The sequence below is a fragment of the Hylobates moloch genome, unplaced genomic scaffold (genome assembly GCF_009828535.3).
Source record: "Hylobates moloch isolate HMO894 unplaced genomic scaffold, HMol_V3 SCAFFOLD_8, whole genome shotgun sequence".
Lineage (NCBI taxonomy): Eukaryota > Metazoa > Chordata > Mammalia > Primates > Hylobatidae > Hylobates > Hylobates moloch.
In genome coordinates, this window is record NW_026652283.1 from 82,982,558 (window position 1) to 83,008,384 (window position 25,827).

General features: G+C 44.3%; 1 long non-coding RNA gene across 1 annotated transcript in view; it reads left to right on the plus strand.

The window, feature by feature from the left end:
• The window catches only part of LOC131384023 (uncharacterized), a 40,595-nt gene that overhangs the window by 661 nt on the left and 14,107 nt on the right, over nt 1-25,827 (plus strand). The window lies entirely within an intron of this gene.

The window sequence follows — 25,827 nt, forward strand, 5'->3', positions numbered from 1 at the left end:
AAGAAGGATAAACCGAGAAGAGGAACTTGAAAATACTGAAAAAATCTAGATGAGCTTCTCTTGGGTCAACGACTCAGCAGCTGTGACTAACCTAATTTGGGGATCAGACCTATTTGCTTAGAATTTATATGTTGATTAAATGACATCCTTTTCACACCAAAGATGTGTCTGAGTCAGGATTGAATACAAAATTTGTACCTGTCAAAATAGAAATAGAAAATTAAGAAACTAGCCTGGCACTGTGGCACATTCCTATAGTCCCAGCTACTCAGAAGTATGAGGTGGAAGGGTCGCTTGAGCCCAGGAGTTTGAGGCCAGCCTGGGCAATATAGTGAGACCCCGTATCTATAAACAATATAAAAATTAGCCAGATGCAGTGGCAAGTGCCTGTAATCCCAGACATTCGAGAGGCTGAGGTGGGATGTTCACCTGAGCCCAGGAGTTCGAGGCTGCAGTGAGCCATGATCATGCCACTCTGCATTCTGGCCTGGGTGGCAGAGCGAGACACTGTCTCTGGAAAAAAAAAGAAGGAGGAGGAGGAGGAGGAGGGGAGGGGAGAGGAAGGGGCGGAGAGAGAACTATTAAGAGAAAAATAAACACAGAAAGAGCCCAGACAAATATGTGATTGGGCATTAAATTTAACTCCACGTGTGCTGACAGCCAAGGCAGAAAGAGAAACACAGTGATGTTTGATGGCAGAGGGGTTGGTGCTGGTGGGAACCTAAGCTGTAAGTGCCCTCTCCTCTCTTGTGTGGGTCTCCTGTGAGTGAGTGAGTGGGGGTCATCATGCCCTGGGACACTTTTCCCACCCCCTACAGCCTGGGATCAGCAGTGGCCCCTCCTCCTGGGTCTCTCCACCTCCTGCAGCTGGGCAGGACACTCAGGATCTTGAATGAGTAGGTGCGGGCAGCTTTACTCTCGATACTCATGGATCAGTTCCAGAAAAAGGAAGGAAAGTCAAGTCAGACTTTGAAACTTGCAAAACCTTGGGAGTACACACACTCTTTCTCATTAGTGGAGGACGAAAACAGCAGTCAGGCACCTCACGTACCGCAGGTCACAGAGTCATGTGAGATGTGAAATTTTCCAAGGAAAAACACAGAATCATGTGAGGTGTGAAATTTCCCAAAGAAAAATGTTTTGTAAATTCAGGATCACCCTGACTTCCTAATATTAGCATGGCCTTCACTTTCAGTATTATTTTATTTTTGCCTGATTCCCAGCATTCTGCCTATCCACACTCAGGCCATGGGGTCCTTGAAACTTCTACATAGGAAGGAAGACTTTAGAAAGCTGCAGTTGAGGCGAAAGGAAAGTTCTCTTTCTCATTCTCATACCTGAAGCCATAATAGGGCCTCCTTGTTTGTGAAACGACACCACATTCTGCAGCCTTGGCAAGTGGCCCACAAACCTTACCTCTGAAGGTCTGAGTTCCTCTTTATCACTATAATTTGACCCCAGTTTTAGTTGAAGGAACTATCACTGTATACTCTCATTCCCCACTATGTGTAGATCACTCATTTACTTAATTCAATTATTCAGCAAGTATTTTTAGAGTGCATAGCCTGTGCCCAGCTCTGTTCCAGGTGCTGGGGATGCACCAATGGACAAAATAGACAAAAATCCTGACCTTCACAGAGCTCAAGTAAATTGTAGATTAGTAGGAGAGAAGTGCTATGGAGAAGGCAAAGCAGGGAAGGAGAGCAAGAGAGGCCAAGGTGGCTCAGGGATCACATTTTAAACAGTGTAGTCAGAGAAAGCCTTGCTGAGAGCTGGCTGTGGTGGCTGATGCCTGTAATCCTAGCACTTTGGGAGGCTGAAGTGGGTGGATCACTTGAGGTCAGGAGTTTGAGAGCAGCCTGGCCAACATGGCAAAACTTCATCTCTACTAAAAATACAAAAGTTAGCCAGGAGGGGTGGCGGTGGGTGCCTGTAATCCCAGCTACTCGGGAGGCTGAAGCAGGAGAATCACTCGAACCCAGGAGGTGGAGGTTGCAGTGAGCAAAGATTGTGCCACTGCACTCCAGCCTGGGTGACAGAGTGAGACTCCACCTTAAAAAAAAAAAAAAAGAGAGAGAGAGAGACAGAGAGAGAGAGAAAGCCTTGCTGAGAAGATAGGCACTAAAGCCACAAATGGTTAGGTTCAATAGTTCATGATCATTGTCTCATTGTTTCTTGTCACTAAGTTCTTATATCAGGGAGGTTGAAAACACACACTGAGTGATAACCTTAGCAGTAATTTTACCGAAGACGCAGACATATTCTTCTTAATATATTGACCCTCAATAAAAAAGGCAAAGGATGTGAGGCTCCAGTTACTGATTTATCGCCTTTCAGCTCTTCATCCACTCTTCCGTGTTCTGCCTTGTGATTCTAGAGCTGGACCCCATAAATATTTCTCCTTTGCCAGCTGCTGTAGAAGGCATAAGAAGGTCACAGTAAGAGGCAGAGTTTTTTCTTTCTGGTTCTGGGATTTGTTTTTATTTTCTTTTTGTTCTTTTGGCTGATTTGCCAGTGCTGGGTGGAGACCCTGCAGTGCCTACTCCCCAGTGAATTTTGCCAACACCACGACAGGGGCTTCCTGCTGACTTTTGCTGGCACTCTACTGGGTAGCTTCCTAGTAAATTTTGCTGTCACCCCAAGAGCGCCTTCCTCGCCAGAGGCATGTCCACATTCTTGGGAATCTCACTGGTACCCCTTCGGGCAGTTTCCTGCTCAGCAGCCCCAACCTGCCACAACTCAGCAAACTTCTTGGGCATCCATTGGGTTTCAGCCACACCCCCTCCAACAAGGGTGGATCAGCTGGGGAGGGAGGGCATTTTTTGAGTTCGTCCCTTCCTTGGCTGCTGTGCCTTAGCTTAGAGGTTATGGCTGCTCTCTACATCTGCCATTTCTGCATTCTTTAGTGTTCTCCTTACCCCCTTTAGTAGTTCATACCCTTTTATAAGTTAATAACTCATTATATTTAATGTTCATTGTTCACACTACTGGTGTGGTTTCTGTCTTGACTGTATGCTGATTGATACAAACAACATTAAATTTAGTTCAGGGAAGGGAAGGCGGAATGCTAGGATGATGCCTTTTTTAGAGATCTAACTTGATCTTGAGAAACAGGTATTAGATCAAAGAGCAAAACACAGAACTACCATTTGACCCAGCAATCCCATTACTGGGTATACACCCAGAGGAATATAAATCATTCTACCATAAAGACACATGCATGTGAATGTTCACTGCGGCACTATTCACAGTAGCAAAGACATGGAATAAACCTAAATGCCATCAATGACAGATTAGATAAAGAAAATGTGGTACATATACACCATGGAATACTATGCAGCCATGAAAATAATGAGATCATGTTTTTTTGTGGAAACATGAATGGAGCCGGAGGCTATTATCCTTAGCAAAGTAACACAGGAGCAGAAAACCAAATACCTCATATTCTTACTTATAAATGGGAGCTAAATGATGAGAACACGTGAACTCAAAGAAGGGAACAACAGACACTGGGCTCTACTTGACATTGGAGGGTGGGAGGAGGGAGAGGAGCAGAAAAAGTACCTAGTGAGTACTGGGCTTAATATCTGAGTGATGAAATAATTTGTACAACAAACCCTCATGAAAAAAGTTTACCTATGTAACAAACTTTCACATGTACCCCAGAACCTAAAAAAAAAAGTTAAAAAAATTATTGTTTAAATTCATAACAAATTTGGAAAGTTTCAAAAAAAGAGAAATAGGTATTAGAATGTTTAGACTGATGATAATCTAATCTGTCCCTTACTATGGCTTCTTCAAATATAATCTTTCTTAGATTATCAATTAATCAATCCATCTATCTAATTTTTATTAGCAAATAAAGCGTTACAGAAAATTTGTACAGAGAAAAACTATGATAGTGATAATCTCACATAATAGCCATTATAAGTTTTAAATAGCACTGCTTCTTAATGGGAAATGTAGAAAAACAACTTTTAGAAAACAATCAATTTTCTTCTGAATTAGTTGTTTGATATTGAGTAGTTCAAAGAGGCAAATAACAGGATATAATTTTAAGGCTTCTGAGACCATCTTATCCCGCCCCCAGATTTCCTTTCCCATAGTTGGCTGATCCCTAAAATTCCACCTCAGTACTCAACATTTGTTAGCTGTGATACCTGGGAGGGCAGATAATACTTCTAAAATACAACTGTGTTGATAATTCACCCTGGAAATACAGATTTTATATGTACTTACTGGGAGTGAAACAGTGATAACCATTCCCTGCAGCAGTCTTTCTCAATGCATGTTCAGTTTATTCCGCAGTATGCTACAAAGTGTAAAAAAAAGGACGGGAGGCTATTGCTCATTTAAGTTTGAAGAATAGCTGGACTAAAAAACTAAAGCAAGTTTCTTTACTACAGGACTTCTCAGAGCCCTTCATATGCTAATAGGCGTTATGATCCTCCATGGGGAAGAAAGAGTATGGAGCGTTTCCCAAAATGTTTTGATCATGAAACCCCTTTTAAAGTTTTCATACAGATACTTATAGGCTAAAAGTTCAGTGAGTATATTCTGAGAAATGCTTCCTTAGACATACAAATATTACTGTGTGGTCTAGTAATAATAAATAAATATATTATTTATTAATTTAATTAATGAATATTATTGATTTAATTACTAATAAATAAATAAATATTACTGTGTGGTCTAGTGCACCCCCTGCCCCAGCTCTGAGGGAGCGTAATTGACTGAGGAGCCCAGCTGCTGCACTCTGAGACCCATGTCTGCATTCATGCCAAGGCTGTGCCCTCCATGGGCTGCTCCCACTCCATGACCCTATTAGGGACACTATGACAGGCCCATCCCTTGGAGAGGGACTCCCCTGATGGCTGCCTTTGGCACACGCTTCAGCCAAACCTTGCTTCCTTCCCCATCTCCTTCACTTGGAGTCAGACCTGCTTGTGCTCTGATGGCTTTTCCAGCTTCTCCTGGCTCCCTTTGCAGTCCTGCAAATGTCACAGACATTTCCTCTATTACACTTCTTGTATGCCAGACCCCACCTTGGGTTCTGTATCTTGAAAGATTTGGACTAACATAGTCTTGGAAGGAAGAGCATCACTTTCTAGAGTCTTGAGTCCTTTGCTTACCATGAAGTAATACATTTTGCAGCATTTCGATCCCTTTCTTCTTACCTCCCATTTCTTGTGGCCTGCGTGGACCAATCCTTTTGGAACACATAAAGCCACTTAATTCCATTATATTCCCATTCTGTCATGTTTGGCCAGCTCCTCAGCTCATATGACTTTTTCTATTCCTTGTTCTTTGCCTTGTGCTTCCTCTGCCCTAATCTCACCTCCCAGTCTTCCATTCTCTCCCATGCTTTTCCTCTGTGTCTCTGGAACCTGAATTCTGACAATTTCCCTGACATCTTTGATTTATGCCAAAAACATTCACACCATCTCCTGTCCCTTGAGGATACTCCTTCCCTCTCACATCTGTCTCAGATTTGGGAGTCAGAAGGTGACATCCTCGGCCTTGGTGCCACTTTTTGACTATTAGTTCCCTTCTAGATATAAAGGAGACTGCTGTGGGCTCCAGTTCTCCGATTACATCGCTCTCTGCTCTACCTCACTGCGATCATCCACTGACTGCCTGGTTGCCCCTATTTTATTCAAGACCTGTGCACATGGATAAGGGGCTTCTATTCACCCCAGTTTCCCACATCATCCTAGTGGCTTAGTTGTCCATGTGGACCCCCATCTGGTGCCCAAGTCTCAGCTCATTAACTCAACTCCCTGGCCTTTGGTTTCACTCCACTAGTGCCCAGCTGAGGTTTGTTAACATTGATTTACCACTGAACTCTCACAATAAAATTGCTCACTTTTCTGATGATAACTTTTACTCCTTTGGTTTCTCTCACTCCATTTATTCTTTGTGTAATATATGTTGTTCATCAAGCCCCCCAGCCTCTGACTATCAGCCCCTCCCACGGTCACGTCCCTCTTTGTCTAGCTGAAATCCAGTAGTCTACCACTTAGTCATTCTCTTGTCAACACCATGACCTCTCTTGAAGCCCCAGCCTTAGAGAGATTATCCTCTACATTTTTTCTTTGAGTGTGTGTTTCTGAGAACAGCTGTTTAAAACCACTTAGCAGCTGGGCTCAAGCTTGTAATCCCAGCACTTTGGGAGGCCGAGGTGGGCAGATTGCTTAAGCCCAGGAGTTCAAGACCAGCTTGGGCGACATGGCGAGATCCTGTCTCTACAAAATATACAAAACATAGCTGGGAGTGGTGGTGTGTGTCTGTAGTCCCAGGCCCGGGAGGCTGGGGTGGGAGGATTGCTTGAGTCCGGGAGGCAGAGATTGCACTGAGCTGTGATTGTGCTACTACTACTACACTCCAGCCTGCACGACAGAGTGAGACCCTGTTTCAAAAAAATAAAAATAAGTAAAACCACTTAGCTACGTGGACAAGATACATTGGTAATTCAAGATCTTCAACTAGCTTCCAGAGATTCTTCTAGATTCCCTGATAACTCTTCTGAGTGTGACAAATTGTCACTTTATCCCATTTTTCCATCAACCATTTCAAGCTACCTAAAGCTTCCAGTCTCTTCACCCCCATTCTAATGACTCCCATTTACTCTCAGGAAATGATCTCATCTTCCGCTTTTCTCAGAACTCCTCAACTCCTCAGGCCCCAACTTCAAATGCAGCTGTGATATGTCTACATTTTTCCTCTCTCCATGGACAGAGTTGCTTCTCTTACACCAAAGGCTAATCTCTCCCCCTGCACTCTGGGTCTCATTCCGTTTAACCTTCATCATTTTTTCCCACATTTTCTTTGAGTCCCAACTTTTTCCTCTCTATTAGACTATTCAGAATTTTTAAATGCTCAGATCTCTCCCTTAAATAAAGATTACAAACCCACACTTGACCTCAAACATTGGTCTGACCATTTACTGTCTCTTCTCCCCCTCTTCCAGGCAGCTTCATTAGTTGTCCGAACTCTGTTTCTACTTCACTGCCCACTCCCCACTCTACACCCGGCAGCCTGGCTTCTGCCCCCACCATTCCACTGAGATTGGGCTCCCTGGGTTCACCCACACATCCTTGTGGTTAAATGTAATCAGCTGCTGGGGCAGCTAATGCATCATGTGCCCATGAACAGGAAACGTCCAGGATCTCCCGGCTCTCCAATACTACAGACAATAACAACAACAACAAAACGCAGACATCAGTCCAGCCCCCAAACACCATTACATTTAGAGATTCCCAAGCTGAAGTGGTGCTTAAGATGTTTTGACACCTGTTAAAATGTTATAGAATCTAAAAACATTAATACAGGACTTTGCAGTGAAGATGACAGTGTAGTGTAGATGAAGATGAGTAAAGCAGGATAGCAGACTCTTCCCTCCTCTAACATCTCAATGACCAAAAACTAGTTTTAAAACTATAACACCTGCCGGCGGCAACTGAACAACAAATAGGGCACGATCTTACATCAAAATGTTGAAACACTGTGCTTTAGAGATAGGCCTAAACCCAATCCTACTGGGTTTCCCAATCCTGTGGAAGAAAGAAGGAAAATAAAGAAATCCTGAGAATTGTCTAATACTCTCCAATTAGGAGACAAGTGGCCTTGGAGGGTGAATATGCATTCCTAGAAAGAAAAGAAAAATACTCCTTCAGTTTGACTTGAGAAAATGGAAAAAATTAAAAAAAAAAAAAAAGAAAAGAAAAAAGAATTAAAAAAACCCTATTGAGTTAAAGCTCTTACATTCCAGAGGGTAGAAGGGTTTCTAGGACTTTTCGTAGACCAGGACAATGTGCTGAGTTAGGACAATAAGACAAATTCCACAAGAGTGAGACACACCCTTGTATATACCGAATTGGCTTTGGTATAAAATTTGTTACTTTTTTTGGATCTTGATTTTTTATAAAAACAATTTTAATAAAGTAATGATTTCATCAAATCTTTAAGGGTTCTACTAGTGCATAGAGTTTGTTAGAGGTATACAGAGGTTTATTAACTCTGCCAGCTATCACTCAGGGTGATCCATTTCCTTGTGTGTCTTGCAGTTTCAACGTGCGTCTTAACTGGGGATTATTTTCTCTGCAGTAGCTTTTCATGGCTTGAAGTGGGAGCACTCCTTTCCAGAGGAGTTTTGAGTTTGTTTCAACCTGGAACATTGAGGGCATCAATGGCCTGATATGAATTTTCCCCGCCTGGTTTTGGGGTCTTCCATTTTGAGGGTATTATAAACCTGTGCATGAAGCATAGGTTTTGTATTCTCAGAGATTTTTCCCATACCACTTAAAGCCTAGGCAAAAATAGATAAGTGTTTGTGTTTTCCTCTGCCTGTGGGTGAATTTCTTCTAGTCCCCCTTTTCCCAAGTGCTAGATTGACATCAGGATCTCTCAGTTCCTGCTCCACATATCCCATAGCCTTCAGCCTTGCTGTCTGCCCCATGTCGGAGTTACACTGACATGGCCTTTTTGATGCATGTGGCCTTTGATTTGTCTGCATCAGACAGTGACCGAAATGGTCTCTTTCCATTGAGTAGCATTTCAATGAACATTTGTTGTAAAATGTGGTTCCTTTATGCATCTCATAGGTATTTAGTGCCCACTGTCTTATAAATCTTCCTTTTGCCCTTCCATATCCATTCTCCACTCTCTACCCAGCTTTATTCAGGGGGAAGCTCAACTTATTAACAGCAGGCTCCCCTGTCTTTCGATTTTCAGTTGTGTTTGGCTGATGGGGAATTTTTTTTTGTTTTTTTTTTGTTGTTTGTTTGTTTGTTTGTTTGTTTTTGAGACGGAGTCTCGCTCTGTCGCCCAGGCTGGAGTGCAGTGGCACGATCTCGGCTCACTGCAAGCTCCGCCTCCCGGGTTCACGCCATTCTCCTGCCTCAGCCTCTCCGAGTAGCTGGGACTACAGGCGCCCGCCACCACGCCCGGCTAATTTTTTGTATTTTTAGTAGAGACGGGGTTTCACCATGGTCTCGATCTCCTGACCTTGTGATCCGCCCGCCTCGGCCTCCCAAAGTGCTGGGATTACAAGCGTGAGCCACCGCGCCCGGCCCTGATGGGGAATTTTAGGCAGAAGATTGGAGAGCAAGGTCAGGGGAGTCAGGCCCTGGCTCCCTCCTGATGGGGTCTAGTGGGCTGATGTGTCCCTTGAAGTAAGGGCAGCTCTTGTCAGACAGCTCCCTCCCCTTGCCCTGTCTCGCCTTGCAGTGGGAATGGTGACCTGCTCTCACTGGCACCAGGCACTGCACTGTGTATTGTGGCCTCCCTATACCCTGTCCAAATCTTTGTATGGAATCCTTCATTAAACTCACCTCAGTTGCCCTACTAAGTGTGCCGTTTGGCTTCCGCCAAGCTCCTGAAGGACACCTCTCCCAAGTCCCAGGAACTTTGCCAGATGCTGTGGAGAAAATAGTGAACAAAGTGGAACCATCCTCTGCCCTCATGGCACTGACATTCTAGAGGGAGATTCAGGTACGGAACTGACTATAATTCAGGGAGTCATGTGCCAAGCTAGGGGAGCACACAGAAGCAATGGGAGCTGTCCCAAGAGCACCCGGCCTGGCTCACGAGGGGCAGGGGAAGGTTTCCCAGGGTAGGTGTCACCTCAGTCAAGGGCGCATGGATGGGAGCTGGCCAGGGGAGGAGTGGGCCTCTTGCCCCCTCCTGCTTTCCTCCTAATGTCTGCTTTTCAGGTTCTTGAGGGACCACTTACTTGTCTCTCAGAGATGGGGCAAGAAAAGAGAGAGTGATAGAATTCAAGGTGGTGACATTTTATTATTTATTAGCATCTGTGACTGAGTCTTAGTGAAAGAGAAAATTGAAACCAAGTGCCAGACTATTTTAGGTTGGATTCCTGGGAATCCAGGGCTCTGAGAAGGAGAGTTGTATGCAGCCGACTTGTGGGGAGGGCTTCCAGGAGACACAACTGGAAAGGAGAGAACAAGACAGGACCAGGCAGAGGGAGAAGCTGCCCACGTGGTCACAGAGGAGGCCCCAGTTATTCCTACAAGGAATTAGGAATTGAGGGGAGGGTGCTAGGCCTTTGCAATCCAACATTATCCAGTCATTGGCTCAGCCATCCCTGGGAATGGGGCATTGCTTGGGCAGGCAGCTCCAGTTCCCAGAAAGGGGAGTAGCTGTGAGTTCCAGCACCTCTGTTCCCATCTACGGGGGTGGAGGCAGGGAGAGATGCATTGGCTTGAAGAGGGCATCCGGGCAGAGTCCCACAGCATCCACTGTACAGGCAGAAGGTTCTGAATTTCCTGCAAATTTCATTTACTCTGAATGATAGAAAATGGAAACGGAAATTTCTAAAGCCACAGTGTCACAAGACCACGGAACCCACGTGTGGGCACACCGAAGGAGGAAGTCACGTGCACAGGAGGCCACACTGCCCACTCACTTCCCTAAACTATGCTGCTGGGGACTCATCCATCATCGTTGGAGTGTGAAGTGCCCAGTTTACACAGGGTCAGTCGAGTTGGGCAGACACTGGTCTGATATGAATCATCTTAAATAGATAAGAAACGTTCCTTTTATGAATAGAGGTAAAAATTAATACACAAAGTAGCATCCTCATTTAAAAAATATTCCCTTCAGTAAAATTAATTGACACATTGTAACTGTGCAGGAAAGGGTTTGGGCGTGGTATTCAGTCTGGGTGGTGAGGCCCCTAAGCTGGGGACTGTGAAAGCTCTGCTTCTTCCTGCTCACGTCTCCCCCAAGGACAGTCCCAGAGTCTCCACAGAGGTTCCAGGGCCTCTTCCTTCCCAGGACAACCTCCTAGCACTTGACTGGAGCCAGCTCCTACATCTGCACAGAGTCCATGGTTCCCATCTCAGCCACACCTTCCGGAAAGGGTCTTGGAAAGGGCCCCTTCCCTACCTGGTAAACCAGGACCTTCAACTTCAGAGGCTGGTCCTGTCCTCTCCGGAGAGCCCAGAGCTTGGGGGCAGAAGTTGTGCTTTTCTAGGCAGAAGGAGGGAACATTACTTTGTATTCCTTCGCCACGAGTGTGCAGAGGAGGAGACCAGGCAGGAGTTTCAAAGTCTTTCTGCATTCTGATTGCATCACAGGGTTCCGTGGATGTTTTTTCCGCTCTTATCTTACTCTATGTCTCTGTAACATTTGACATTGCTGACACTTCCTCCTACTCCCCGAGCCCTCTCCCCTGGGCCGCTACAAAGCCCCGGATTTGGCTCTTTCTTGACACATCTCCTCATTGTTCTTTAGGGCTCCCTTTGCTGCCTGCATTCCTCCAGGTTCTGCTTGAGCTATTGAGTCCACCCCTACGGCATCCACTGCCTGTGACCCCAGATGTAGATCTCTACTCAGTCACTCTGCTGAGTTCAGTGTCAGCACATCCAGCTTCCCCTGACACTGCCACCTGGAGGTCCCCCAGGATATCCAACTCAGCCTGTCCTGAAAACCAAACTAATTGACCCACATCCTAAAACCAGTGCTCCCCATTTCAATGGGCCAAGACCCAAGCCTTGATCATATGCCTCCCCAAAAGCCCTGATGATCCAAGTCCTCCCTTGCAGCCCTCAGACCCATTAACTGCTCTCCACTCAGGGCTCTCCTACCTTGGAAGAGGCCTCTGCTATATTCTGGAGAGAGCATTGCCAAACCTCCACCTAGGGGCTCTCCTCCATTCTTGCCCTCTTCCAATACAGTCTCCACATTGCCAGGGCCGATCCGAAGTTCAAAATAGGAATCTACTCCCTGTCTTGAAACTCCTCTCCACCCACGCCACGGGCCCACACTCCTCAGTGCCCATGGTGTGCAAGGCCATCCCCACCTGTCCTCTCCTTCCCAGGTTCCAACCCCATTTCTTTCTGCTCCCTTCTCACTTTCTGCTGTCAAGATGCCACTTACCATTTCCTGAAGTTTCTTTCTTCCCACGTTTTCTCACACGCCGTTTCCACAGAAATTCCTCCATTCCTGTCACGTACACTTTTCCTTGTAATTTCTCCTGTGTGAGAGACCCCACCCCATTCCAGATACAAACAAGCTGGGAAAGACACTGAGAAGTGCTGGGAGCTCAGGACGTCTCGCTGGCTGGGGGATGTGAGACGTGTTCTCCAGGTGTGCACACGCCACTGGGGAGGCTTGAGAGGATGGTGTTCTGGCCCCTGGTGGGACTCACGATGGGCATTTGGGAAGGCAGTGGAAATGGTGGAGTGACGGGAATGAGTGGGTGAAGAAAGAGAGAGTGCTTGTGGACAGTCTGACTCTCCTGTGGCCATGCTAAGAGTCCTGAATATTCCACGAGTCTGGAGTAAGTCGCCAAAATCTGCCAGGAGCCTGTAGCAGCCCCTGACGTGCCCCAGAGCCCTCCTTGATGAGGATACAGCAAGGAGGAAGCACTAGAGCAGGGCTCCTCAACCACAGCCCTGTTGATGTTCTGGATGGATAGGTTTTTGTTGCAGGGGATTGTCCTGAGTGTTCTAGGATGTTGAGGTGCATTCCTGACCTTCGCCCACTAGATGCCAACAGCACTGTGCCCTCAGCTGGGACAACTAAAATGTCTCCAGATAACACTGGATGTCTCCTGGTGGAACTGTCGTCCTCTGCGGGAACTGAAACACTGGCATTAGTAACTGTGGGGTGGGGGAAGGGAAAAAGATTGGCCGGGGAGCACTGAGCAGAAAAGGAATCCTACGCATCTTGAATTTGACGGAAAAATCACGGGGCTGGATTGAACATGTTAGGAAGGATTAAGTGGGTTCTAGAACAAATGCAGTTCAGGAGGGAAAAGATTGTTTGGTTATAAAATTGTTTCCTTTGTGCTGATTTAACCATGAGATATCAGAAGGCTCATTCTTGGTTCTCAGGTTTTAGCTGAGCCACGCCACTTCCAGGAAGCCAGCTCTGATAGCCCAGCATGGGGCCTGGAAGCCCTCGTGTGTGTTCTGGAGCATGTGTCACTCTATGTTGCAATCGCCTGTTGACCTCTCTGGCTCCTATCTGCATACTCTTACCTCATTCCTTGAATACAGGAATTTGTGCGCTGTTGTAACCCTAGCACCAGCACACTTGCTTCTCAATAAATATCTGTTGAATGAATGAATAATTTTCAATGCAATTCCCTTGAATTAGTGACACCTTTCCCTACAATTTGTTACTAACTTCTTGGTGGAAAAAATTTTTTTTCTTTTCTTTTTTTTTTTTTTTTAATGGTGCAATTGCCAAAATCTTTTTTTATTTTATTTTATTTTTTATTATTATACTTTAGGTTTTAGGGTACATGTGCACAATGTGCAGGTTTGTTACATATGTATACATGTGCCATGTTGTTTTGCTGCACCCATTAACTCGTCATTTAGCATTAGGTATATCTCCTAATGCTGTCCCTCCCCCCTCCCCCCACCCCACAACAGTCCCCAGAGTGTGATGTTCCTCTTCCTGTGTCCATGAGTCCTCATTGTTCAATTCCCACCTATGAGTGAGAACATGCGGTGTTTGGTTTTTTGTCCTTGCGATAGTTTACTGAGAATGATGTTTTCCAGTTTCATCCATGTCCCTACAAAGGACATGAACTCATCATTTTTTATGGCTGCATAGTATTCCATGGTGTATATGTGCCACATTTTCTTAATCCAGTCTATCGTTGTTGGACATTTGGGTTGGTTCCAAGTCTTTGCTATTGTGAATAGTGCTGCAATAAACATACGTGTGCATGTGTCTTTATAGCAGCATGATTTATAGTCCTTTGGGTATATACCCAGTAATGGGATGGCTGGGTCAAATGGTATTTCTAGTTCGAGATCCCTGAGGAATCGCCACACTGACTTCCACAATGGTTGAACTAGTTTACAGTCCCACCAACAGTGTAAAAGTGTTCCTATTTCTCCACATCCTCTCCAGCACCTGTTGTTTCCTGACTTTTTAATGATGGCCATTCTAACTGGTGTGAGATGGTATCTCACTGTGGTTTTGATTTGCATTTCTCTGATGGCCAGTGATGATGAGCATTTCTTCATGTGTTTTTTGGCTGCATAAATGTCTTCTTTTGAGAAGTGTCTGTTCATGTCCTTCACCCACTTTTTGATGGGGTTGTTTGTTTTTTTCTTGTAAATTTGTTTGAGTTCATTGTAGATTCTGGATATTAGCCCTTTGTCAGATGAGTAGGTTGCAAAAATTTTCTCCCATTCTGTAGGTTGCCTGTTCACTCTGATGGTAGTTTCTTTTGCTGTGCAGAAGCTCTTTAGTTTAATGAGATCCCATTTGTCAATTTTGGCTTTTGTTGCCATTGCTTTTGGTGTTTTAGACATGAAGTCTTTGCCCACGCCTATGTCCTGAATGGTACTGCCTAGGTTTTCTTGTAGGATTTTAATGGCTTTAGGTCTAACATTTAAGTCTTTAATCCATCTTGAATTAATTTTTGTATAAGGTGTAAGGAAGGGATCCAGTTTCAGCTTTCTACATATGGCTAGCCAGTTTTCCCAGCACCATTTATTAAATAGGGAATCCTTTCCCCATTTCTTGTTTTTGTCAGGTTTGTCAAAGATCAGATAGTTGTAGATATGCGGCATTATTTCTGAGGGCTCTGTTCTGTTCCATTGATCTATGTCTCTGTTGTGGTACCAGTACCATGCTGTTTTGGTTACTGTAGCCTTGTAGTATAGTTTGAAGTCAGGTAGCATGATGCCTCCAGCTTTGTTCTTTTGGCTTAGGATTGACTTGGTGATGCGGGCTCTTTTTTGCTTCCATATGAACTTTAAAGTAGTTTTTCCAATTCTGTGAAGAAAGTCATTGGTAGCTTGATGGGGATGGCATTGAATCTATAAATTACCTTGGGCAGTATGGCCATTTTCACGATATTGATTCTTCCAACCCATGAGCATGGAATGTTCTTCCATTTGTTTGTATCCTCTTTTATTTCATTGAGCAGTGGTTTGTAGTTCTCCTTGAAGAGGTCCTTCACATCCCTTGTAAGTTGGATTCCTAGGTATTTTATTCTCTTTGAAGCAATTGTGAATGGGAGTTCACTCATGATTTGGCTCTCTGTTTGTCTGTGATTGGTGTACAAGAATGCTTGTGATTTTTGTACATTGATTTTGTATCCTGAGACTTTGCTGAAGTTGCTAATCAGCTTAAGGAGATTTTGGGCTGAGACGATGGGGTTTTCTAGATATACATCTTTTTTTTTTTTTTTTTTTTGGTGGCTCTGTTGCCCAGGCAGGAGTGCAGTAGTGTGATCTTGGCTCACTGCAGCAACCTGTCAGGCCTCTGAGCCCAAGCTAAGCCATCATATCCTCTGTGACCTGCACATATACATCCAGAGCAACTGAAGAATCACAAAAGAAGTGAAAATACCCAGTTCCTGCCTTAACTGATGATATTCCACCATTGTAATTTGTTCCTGCCCCACCCTAACTGATCATTTGACCTTGTGACATTCCTTCTCCTGGACAATGAATCTCAGGAGCTCCCCACCGAGCACTTTGTGACCCCCACCCGTACCCGCAAGAGGACAACCCCCTTTAACTGTAATTTTCCACTACCTATCCAAATCCTATAAAACTGCCCCACCCCTATCTCCCTTTGCTGACTCCTTTTTCAGACTCAGTCTGCCTGCACCTACGTGATTAAAAAGCTTTATTGCTCACACAAAGCCTGTTTGGTGGTCTCTTCACATGGATGCATGTAACACAACCACCTTCAGGGCTCAAGAAATCCTCCTTCTCTGCCTCCTGAGTAGCTGGGACTACAGGTGCACACCACCACCCCCGGTTAATATTTGTATTTTTTGTAGAGACGGGGTTTTGCCATGTTGCTCAGGCTGGTCTTGAACTCTTGAGCTCAAGCAATCCACTTGCCTCTAGCATCTAAAGTGTGGAGGGAGAACTACTTCATTCTGAGAATGTGGAAGAAGTGGGGACTTTGTGTCCATGTTAGTTCAGGCACAAGTTGCAAGAAGCAGAAGATGGCTCAGGTTTGCCTAGCAATAAAGGACAGTACTGGAAGATTGGTGGCATTGGTCACAGGAAAGAAGGAACTACTGGACATGTGGACTTGGAAAACACATGACCCAGGGCAGTTCTGTGATGGGATATCTTCCTTGGACGGTCATGGGTCTCCTCTCCAGGGCACTGCCTCTGTGGGGCTGCATCATGCTCACCATTTCTGAAAGCCAGAATCCGATTGACTCATCTTGGGTAGTACACACCTAGAATTCATAGCAGGAAGGGGGTCTCTTTCATTTGTGTCCACTGGAATTGTCCTTGACAGAAAGCTCTTTTTCCTCCACTTCCCTTATCTCTTCTCTCTACTCTTCTTTTCTCTTTTCTTTCTTTATCTCTCTCTCAATTTTATTATGAAAATATTCAAATAATACATGGGCAGAAAATAGTACTAATATGTTAAATCTCCATATCCCCATCACTCAGTTTTAACAATTACAAACATATGGCCAACACTGTTTCATCTATGCTCCTCTCCCTTCCCTCTCCCTCTCACCCCACTGGATTATTTTAAAAAGAATCTAAACATCATATAACTTAATCCACTAGTATTTTAGAGTGTATCCTTAAGAGATAAGGACTCTTTAGAAATAGCTACAAAAGCATTATTGTACCCCAAATTAAAGCATAATTAACATAATATTATATCTAGTCGGTGTTCAAATTTCTCCAGTTGTCTCATAGATGTGCTTTCTCATTGGTTTGTTCTAACCTGGACATAAACAAGGCCAGTGCACTGCATTGCACTGTTAATGTGCAACAATTCCTTTCCCCTTGTCCCACCTTGGCCCCACCTTTTCCTGTAGAACTTTCTATATTCTGGATTTGGCTAGCTGCCTACCCTTGCTTTCTCACTATCTCGCTGTCTCTGCTATAGTCCAGGCCTGGTCAGGCAGGGAGTTTGTGACTCCTCCTGCCCCTTCTCTGAGTCACTTCCCTTTGTCCTATGGACAGAAGGCTTTTTCCGAAAAAGCAAATCTGATCATGCTGATACTAGTGGATTAGAGGAGGTCCCTAAACACTGGTGAGACCTTGACTCCAGCTGGTGTCCAGGCTGTTGACACTGTCACAAGAAGGAATTCAAGGGCGAGTCAGAGAAAAGTGAAAGTAGAGAGATTTATTGCAGAGCAAAATACACACACTCAAGAAATGGGAGTGTGGTCGGGTGGGGTGGCTTATTCCTGTAATCCCAGCACTTTGGAAGGTGGAGGCAGGCTGATCACCTGAGTCCAGGAGTTCAAGACCAGCCTGGGGAACATGGCAAGACCCCGTCTCTACAAAAAAAAATACAAAATATTAGCCAGGTGTAGTGGTGCATGCCTGTCCTCCCAGCTACTTGGGGGGCTGAGGTTGGAGGATTGCTTGAGCCCAGGAGGTGGAGGTTGCAGCGAGCCAACAAAGGGAGACCCTGTCTCAAAAATAAAATAAAATATGGTGAAACCCTGTCTTTACTGAAAATACAAAAAATTAGCCAGGTGTGGTGGTGGGTGCCTGTAGTCCCTGCTGCTCGGGAGGCTGAGGCAGGAGAATGGCCTGAACCCTGGAGGCGGAGCTTGAAGTGAGCCGAGATTGCGCCACTGCACTCCAGCCTGGGTGACAGAGCCAGACTCCATGTAAAAAATAAATAAATAAATAAATAAATAAATAAATAAATAAATAATAAAGGGCAGTGCAGGCATACTCAAGGGAGAGAGTTGTGCCCAGTAGGGTTTGGGGCTTCTACATTATGGGTTTCTTTAACCAAGGGGTGGAATATTCATGAAGTTTCCTAAAAAGGTAAAGATTTCTCAGAGCTGTGGTGCCACCCATTTTTACACCAAACATGAGTGTTCCAGGAAATGGAACGGCCCTGGTGCATGTGTGATTTGGTATGTTATTGAGCATATAATGAGGTTCTAGGCAAAACCTAGGACAAACCCAGCACCATACTGGATCCAGTCGCTTTTAACCAGCCTTGGCTCACACCCTGGTTCTCAGGTTCTTATTGACCCCTAGATTATGCAACTATTTCAACAGTTTCCTTTTTACTAGTCAAACTGCTGCCTGGAATCTTCCATTCTCCTATGACCACCCTTATTATTCCTGTCTCAATGCTACTATCTTGTTTAACACTGTTAGGCGGTGCCTGTGCCCTGTAGAATAAAAACTACACTTGACAGCTTGACATAGACATTGCAAACAGTAAGCATTCAATAAATGCTGAATTAACACGTGAATGGGGACTGTGGAGTGATAAATAGCTAATGCACTCAGGTACTGTGCTGGGGAGACTCCTTGTTCCCCTTCACCATATGCTTTGCTTCTGCTCCAGTGGAGGGCAGAGCAGAGGGGAGGGCTAGAAGGAGTACCTCCCTATCTTCTTGTCACTCCATGCTGCCCACTGCTCCTGATCTCCTGCAGGAGGAATGCATGCACATAGCCAGACACACACACCCACACTCACACTAGTCTCTGTCTGTCTGTCTATCTATCTATCTGTCTATCTATCTATCTATCTATCTATCTAGCTAGCTAGCTAGCTATCTACCATATCCATCTATCTACCTATCTATCATCTATCTCAAGTCGGCTGTGCTGCTTTAGGCACCTGGACTATACCTTGTTTATTTCACCTCTGCACATTTGCATAAGAGTTCCTACTCCTATGCTCCACTCAGTAGCGTCTAACTAATCCTTATTCAACTGCAGCAATGCTCTCTAGGATTTTTCCTCTGGATCCCCATCCTTGGATTGGATAACTCATCCTCATCTGGCTCTCAGAGCCTTATCCCGACACTGTTCACAGTAACATAGGTGTTAAAAAGAAATTATTTTCTTTTTAACCTCAGTAAGGTTTTCCTTTTAATGAAAAGCAGCCCCTACATCATTTCTTTTCCAGCAAAGAGCAACCTGTAAAATCGGGCTGCAGACATAGATAAGCAATCTGGAAGCTTGCAAGGGTGAGTGCCATCAGCTGTGCCAATAGGAAAAGACTATCTGGGGGCCAGGCATGTTCAACATGGATTCTTCATCTTCCCTTTTCTTTGTCAACCACATGTACAGTAAGGAACAGACAACATGGCACCAGCCAGGTATAGACCCTATCTGCATAATAAAAGATTAGGATGGGATGGTCAGCTTCTTTGTATGCTATGTAAACATCACACCTGGTCTGACCAATCTCTCGGGTCCTAAGTAAATCAGACACCACTTCCTCAAGCTCGTCTATAAAATGCCTTGCATTTCACCACAAAACAGGAAGACCTACTCAGGTGCCCCTTTCTCTGTGCAGGCAAGAGAGCTATTCTTTTTTCTCTTTCTTTTGCCTATTAAACCTCTGCTCTTAAACTCACTTCTTGTGTGTCTGCGTCCTTGATTCCCTTGGCGTGAGACCACAAACCTCAAGTATTCACCCCAGACAATGAGGCCACTTCAACAGTACTTTTCGAACTTTTCCTTTTTGCTTGCTTTTCTCTCTAAATAGTGAATTTCATAAGGGCAGGGACTCTCTTTCATGGCATGAGTTGGCATCTGGCACGTAGCTGGCCCTCCTTCAATGTTTGCTGAATCAATGAATGAATGCTGAATGTTGAGCTGCAGATGGTTAGTGCACAACTGAACTAGAGGGAAAGTAAGGGGGTTCTTACTTCCCCTCTCCCCAGGTTTCTGTTTCTGCTTGAAGGAGGACAGAAGCTCTGCCCAGTTTCCTCTCCTTCTCAGAGGAGGGCTGGAGGAAACACTTTCCATCCCTCTCTTACCCCTGGCCATCCCTGGCCTCCACAGAAGGAGAGTGGAGGTGGGGTTTATTGGTTGCTCCCCTTTGCATAGGCACAGCTGAGGATGAGGGCCCCAGAAGTAGACTGAGGTGGGTGGTATGAAATCCTACTTCTTTCCTGTGCCTAAGCCACATCTGCCCATGGGGCTTTGCCAGAACTTCTCACTGGGTTTTGCTTACCTAGCTCTTAATACGTTAATTCCTACTTGCTCTTCCTTGAGTGTAAGCTTCTGTCAGAGTCTAGAAGGAAGGGGTGGGGAATTGGCCTGCTGCCCTCACTCTCTCAGTTTGCTTTGAGCTATGGAGTCTACATCTGACCAGAATTATTGATAGCAGGTTAATCCACCCTAAAATGCTTTCAAAAGGAGCTACAGAAGACCAAGCAAATTGAACACAGTGCCATAAAGTTGTGAGGCCCTTTCCATCCATTCCTTACAAAATCATGCTGTTGATTTCATACCCACGAGCCCCTGGTTGACTCTGGTCGGCCAGTGCTTCTCTCTCACTGCAGAGAGTGAGCTGGATTGCCTGCTATGTCTAACAGCACTGTTTGGGCGAGCACATCCTAATCTGAAGAAGAAATAGCCATTATTAGCAAATTATTAAAGTAGCTAACTGTTACCAGAGCTTTTATGTGCCAGGCATTGTGTTAAGCCCTCAACATGCAATTTCTCATTTACCCTCTGAACGAACCTGTAAGGCAGGTATTATTATTAGCCCCAATTGCAGATTAGAAAGCTGAGGCTTACAAAATCGACAAATGGGATCTCATTAAACTAAAGAGCTTCTGCACAGCAAAAGAAACTATCATCAGAGTGAACAGGCAACCTACAGAATGGGAGAAAATTTTTGCAACCTACTCATCTGACAAAGGGCTAATATCCAGAATCTACAATGAACTCAAACAAATTTACAAGAAAAAAACAAACAACCCCATCAAAAAGTGGGCAGAGGACATGAACAGACACTTCTCAAAAGAAGACATTTATGCAGCCGAAAAACACATGAAGAAATGCTCATCATCACTGGCCATCAGAGAAATGCAAATCAAAACCACAGTGAGATACCATCTTACACCAGTTAGAATGGCCATCATTAAAAAATCAGGAAACAACAGGTGCTGGAGAGGATGTGGAGAAATAGGAACACTTTTACACTGTTGGTGGGACTGTAAACTAGTTCAACCATTGTGGAAGTCAGTGTGGCGATTCCTCAGGGATCTCGAACTAGAAATACCATTTGACCCAGCCATCCCATTACTGGGTATATACCCAAAGGACTATAAATCATGCTGCTATAAAGACACATGCACACGTATGTTTATTGCGGCACTATTCACAATAGCAAAGAGTTGGAACCAACCCAAATGTCCAACAACGATAGACTGGATTAAGAAAATGTGGCACATATACACCATGGAATACTATGCAGCCATAAAAAATGATGAGTTCGTGTCCTTTGTAGGGACATGGATGAAACTGGAAAACATCATTCTCAGTAAACTATCGCAAGGACAAAAAACCAAACACCGCATGTTCTCACTCATAGGTGGGAATTGAACAATGAGAACTCATGGACACAGGAAGGGGAACATCACACTCCGGGGACTGTTGTGGGGTGGGGGGAGGGGGGAGGGACAGCATTAGGAGATACACCTAATGCTAAAGGACGAGTTAATGGGTGCAGGAAATCAACATGGCACATGGATACATATGTAACAAACCTGCACATTGTCACATTGTGCACATGTACCCTAAAACCCTAAAGTATAATAAAAAAGAAAAAAAAAAAAAAAAAAAGAAAGCTGAGGCTTAGAAACAGTAAGCAACTTGCATAGTAATTCAAATCTAGGAAACACTGATGCCAAAGTTCAAATTATATTAATGTTTATTGAGTATTTATAATATGCCAGACTCACACTGTCTCCTACAGTAGCCATTGGCCACATTTAAATTAAATCATGGAAAACATTCAGTTCCTCAGTCACACTGGCCACATTTCACCCCGGCCTGGTGGCTACCATTTTGGATGATGCAGATACAAAGCATTCCCGTCATTACAAAAAAATTCTATTGGATCTCCCTGGTCTAGATAATTTATACCCCAACACAACCCTGTCAGTTTGCTACTAGTAATGAAGCAGCATCATTTGTATGGGGTAATACACAAGGTTCGTTGCCTCATGCCAAGGAGATCAAGGATGCTAACACATAAGGAGTGAGTTTAAGAGCGGAAGTGTAATAGGCAAAAGAGAGAAGCTCTCTCTTGCAGGAGGGGGTTCCGAGTGGATCTCCCAGTTCCATGATAAAATGCACGGGGTTTTATAGACTAGCTTGAGGAGGCAGTGTCTGATTTACACAGGGCCCAAAAGATTGGTTGGACCAGGTATGCCATTTACGTAGCACGGGAAGAAGCTGGCCATCTCGCCCTAATCTTTTATTATGCAGAAGGGTTCTCTACCTGGCCCGTGCCATGTTGCCTGTTCCTTTACTGTACACGTGGTTGACAAAGAAAAGGGAAGATGGAGAATCCATGCTGAACACGCTTGACGCCCAGATAGCCTTTTCCTATTGGCACAGCTGCCGGCATTCACCTGTGCAAGCTTCCAGCTTGCTTATCTATGTCTGCAGCTCGATTTTACTGGCTTTTCTTTGTTAGCAAACAAATGATTTTGGGGCTGCTTTTTGTTAAAAGGCAAATCTTACCGAGGACTCTCTGACCCTCACTAACCGCCTAAATAATTTCTTTTTAGCTCCTGTATCAGTAACACCCCAAATTACTACTGGAAATCCTTTTAGATCCTGAGAGCCAGAGACGTTAAGTCACTTGGCTAAACTCCCACAGCCTCAAGGCTGGAACTCGAGTCAGTCTGACTTTCAAGTCCCTGCCCTCTTCTCTGCCGGGCTCTGCTCTTTGGCACAGGGAGATTGAGTTAGCCAATCAACAGAGTCCTTATTTGATTATATGTCAGGAAACCATTAGGATTCTCCTAAAAAGGATTTTTGAATAGTCTTTGATAATGGCAATAAACCTAAGTAGAGGAATTTTAAAGTGAACATAGACAATATTGAAATTCTCTCATTAGTTTTTTATTTTTAATCTTAATTACATTTTATTATATTCAGCGGTATGCGGTTCCAAAAGGAGGGATTGTCTTGATTCAAAACCAAAAAGATTAAGTTATCAGATATCTGCTCTTCAGTAAATAGCAGCAGGTGTTTGTATGTGTGTACATGTGTTTAAACCATATGCCAGGATGTATAAGAGTTGACGTTTTAAATCTAAATTTTAATTCTCTGCAGAATTATCATTGCCTGATCAGGGCTGGCATGAGTTCCCAGTTCTTCAGGAATAATGCTTTCATGGAAAGAGTTAAGAAGGATGGCTCACTGCAGGGATAAGGAAACGGGGGGAGAAGAATCCTTTAGCCACATAAGCAAAATCTATATTTATTTGAGAAACATCTCAGACAGGCCATTTTCTACACAAGAGACTTATTCTCTATTGAATTTGAAGTCGCCAAGCTCAGCATAGGCGCCAGACATCCCATTTCTGTTTACTTTTCACTTGGAAAGGAAGGGTGAAAACATAACCCAAAACCAAAAATGAAAGTGAAATACTTGGAGCCTCAAATACAGATCTCTGGTATTGCCAATGAAGTCTAGATTCACGTGCTTTTAAAAAACCAGCTTGGGGAACGTTCTGTTATGAAAATTGAGACTCTTCCTGGTGCACATGCCACCCCAGGCCAGGCAAAGTCTTGCTCAGACAACAGCCCTTGCTGTCAGTCCAACAGGCTTTAGGCAGTACTTCTCAGACTTGGCTACACTTAGAATCACCTGGGGAGCTTCTACAGTGGGGAACCACGGGGCAGCAATGCAGACAGATCGAATCAGAACTATTCGAGTTTGGATTTAACGTCACTATTTGTAAAACTCCCCGAGTGACTCCAGTATGTTGGCTTTTGTGACTTTATTAGCACACAGGTGCTGATGGTGAAGGGAGTCAGAAGTGCTCCTACTTTCCCTACTCAAAGGCTCATCGCTGGTGTGCCACTGGGAAGCACCATGAAAACATGCCGCTGTTGGAGCCCACTCCAGACCCACGACATCAGTGTCTGGGGCTTGGGGCAGGCAATGCTCTTCATTTATAAAGCAAAGGGGTTGGGCTGACTGGTCCTCAACAACCTTTTTGTTTTCAAACCATAGGATTCCATAAGAGGTTTGATATAAACGAGGTGATAATGTAACCGAGTACTCCCTTTTGTTCTAAGTAAAAGGGAGTAAGTTAAAATTATTTCAAAAATTATTTTCTCTTTTCTCGTTTCCTCTTGTACCCCACTTTCTACTTAGCCCTTTAGAAATGCAAATCTCACCTTTTACCTCCCCTTCACCAGACATTCTTTACAGGGCAAGTTCATCTAACTATATGCTCCAAGACAGAACTTTCTAGAGAGTTAACAGCTGATTTACAGACCAAAACATGACCTCCATGGAACTCTCACTCTCCAGGGGGTTGCCATGGAACTCACCCTCCAGAAAGACAGGTTGAAGGCATGCCCACTATCCTCTCCCACATAGAGAGTTTTAGGCCACTTTTTCAACCTATTTCTGCCTATGAAAGTGCCAATTCAACTGCCTGATAGATCAGGCACCATGCCAGTATGCAGACCCCCCTGCCCTTGCTCACTTCCTCCCCGCCGTTTCAAAGTGCCTGCTTTCTGCTCCAAAAGCAAAGCAGTGCATTTACTATTATTTATTTATTTATTTATTTATTTATTTATTTATTTATTTTGAGACAGAGTCTCACTCTGTCACCCAGGCTGGAGTGCAGTGGTGAGAAGTCGGCTCACTGCAACTTCCACCTCCCAGGTTCAAGCGATTCTCCTGCCTCAGCCTCCCAAGTAGCTGGGATTACAGGCACCTGCCACCACGTCTGGCCAATTTTTTGTATTTTTAGTAGAGACGGGGGTTTCACTATATTGGCCAGGTTGGTCTTGAACTCCTGACCTCAAGTGATCCGCCCTCCTCAGTCTCCCAAATTGCTGGGATTACAGGCGTGAGCCACCACACCTGGCAAAGCAGTGCATTTAGAGGTAGGAGCCTGCACCTCTTCCCTGAAGGAGGTTTAGAATAAATCATTTTCTTTATACCTGACCTCGCTCTTGTTAATTGGATTCTGCAAGCAACGAGTGACTAATCTGCGGTTCAGTTACAATAACAATAATAGAGAAAGGAGAGTGCGAATGATAAAGAAATTTACCAACATCAAATCACATTTGATTATTTCAAACACTTGGTACCCACAATCATCAGATATACAGGATTATAGAGAGAAGCAAGGGAGGAGCTTGAAGCATTTTATGCATTATGAAAAATGCTTAGTCACAAAACATTTTCTGATCTTGTTGCAAGGTCATGAGATCAGCACACTGCAGAGATTGGTCTGGGTGTTGGAACCTTCATTCCACGACAGGCATCAACCTGTACCCCGAATGGAGACTCCTCTCGATCTTCAGAAATGATGAATGTGAGCTGTGCACTACCTACCCTGAGCCACTGTGGAAATACCTCTTTTTCACAACTGGAATGGTGCTGGCAGAGACAAACATTAAACAGCTGAATGTGAAAAGCCTCCTCATGTGTCTTCTCCATGGCCAAGGCTGGAAGTTGAACACCCTTGCTGGTTTGCCAATTTGGCCTCGCGGGGGCAGTATGACCCAAGGATTACCATGGCTTCCTAGCTTGAAAAAGATTCACTCTTCCATGAATGCTTTAAAAAAACTAGTGACCACCCAGAGAAACAAAAATAAGTCCCCAAAACACGACAGAATCACAATGACACAAAACGGATTATCAAACCACGTAGTAACAATAAGGAGGCAAATAGAAGTCAGTCTTGTAAAACTGCTTATAGAAAATAAGGAAGGAAATATATATTATATGCATGCATATTAATATAAAGATATAGTATATGTCATATGACAATATATATTAATTACATAAAATATGTATTTGTACATAGAATCTTAAATATTAAAGGTTGACTCTGTTTTGGAAAAATACAAGCAACTTTTACAGTGAA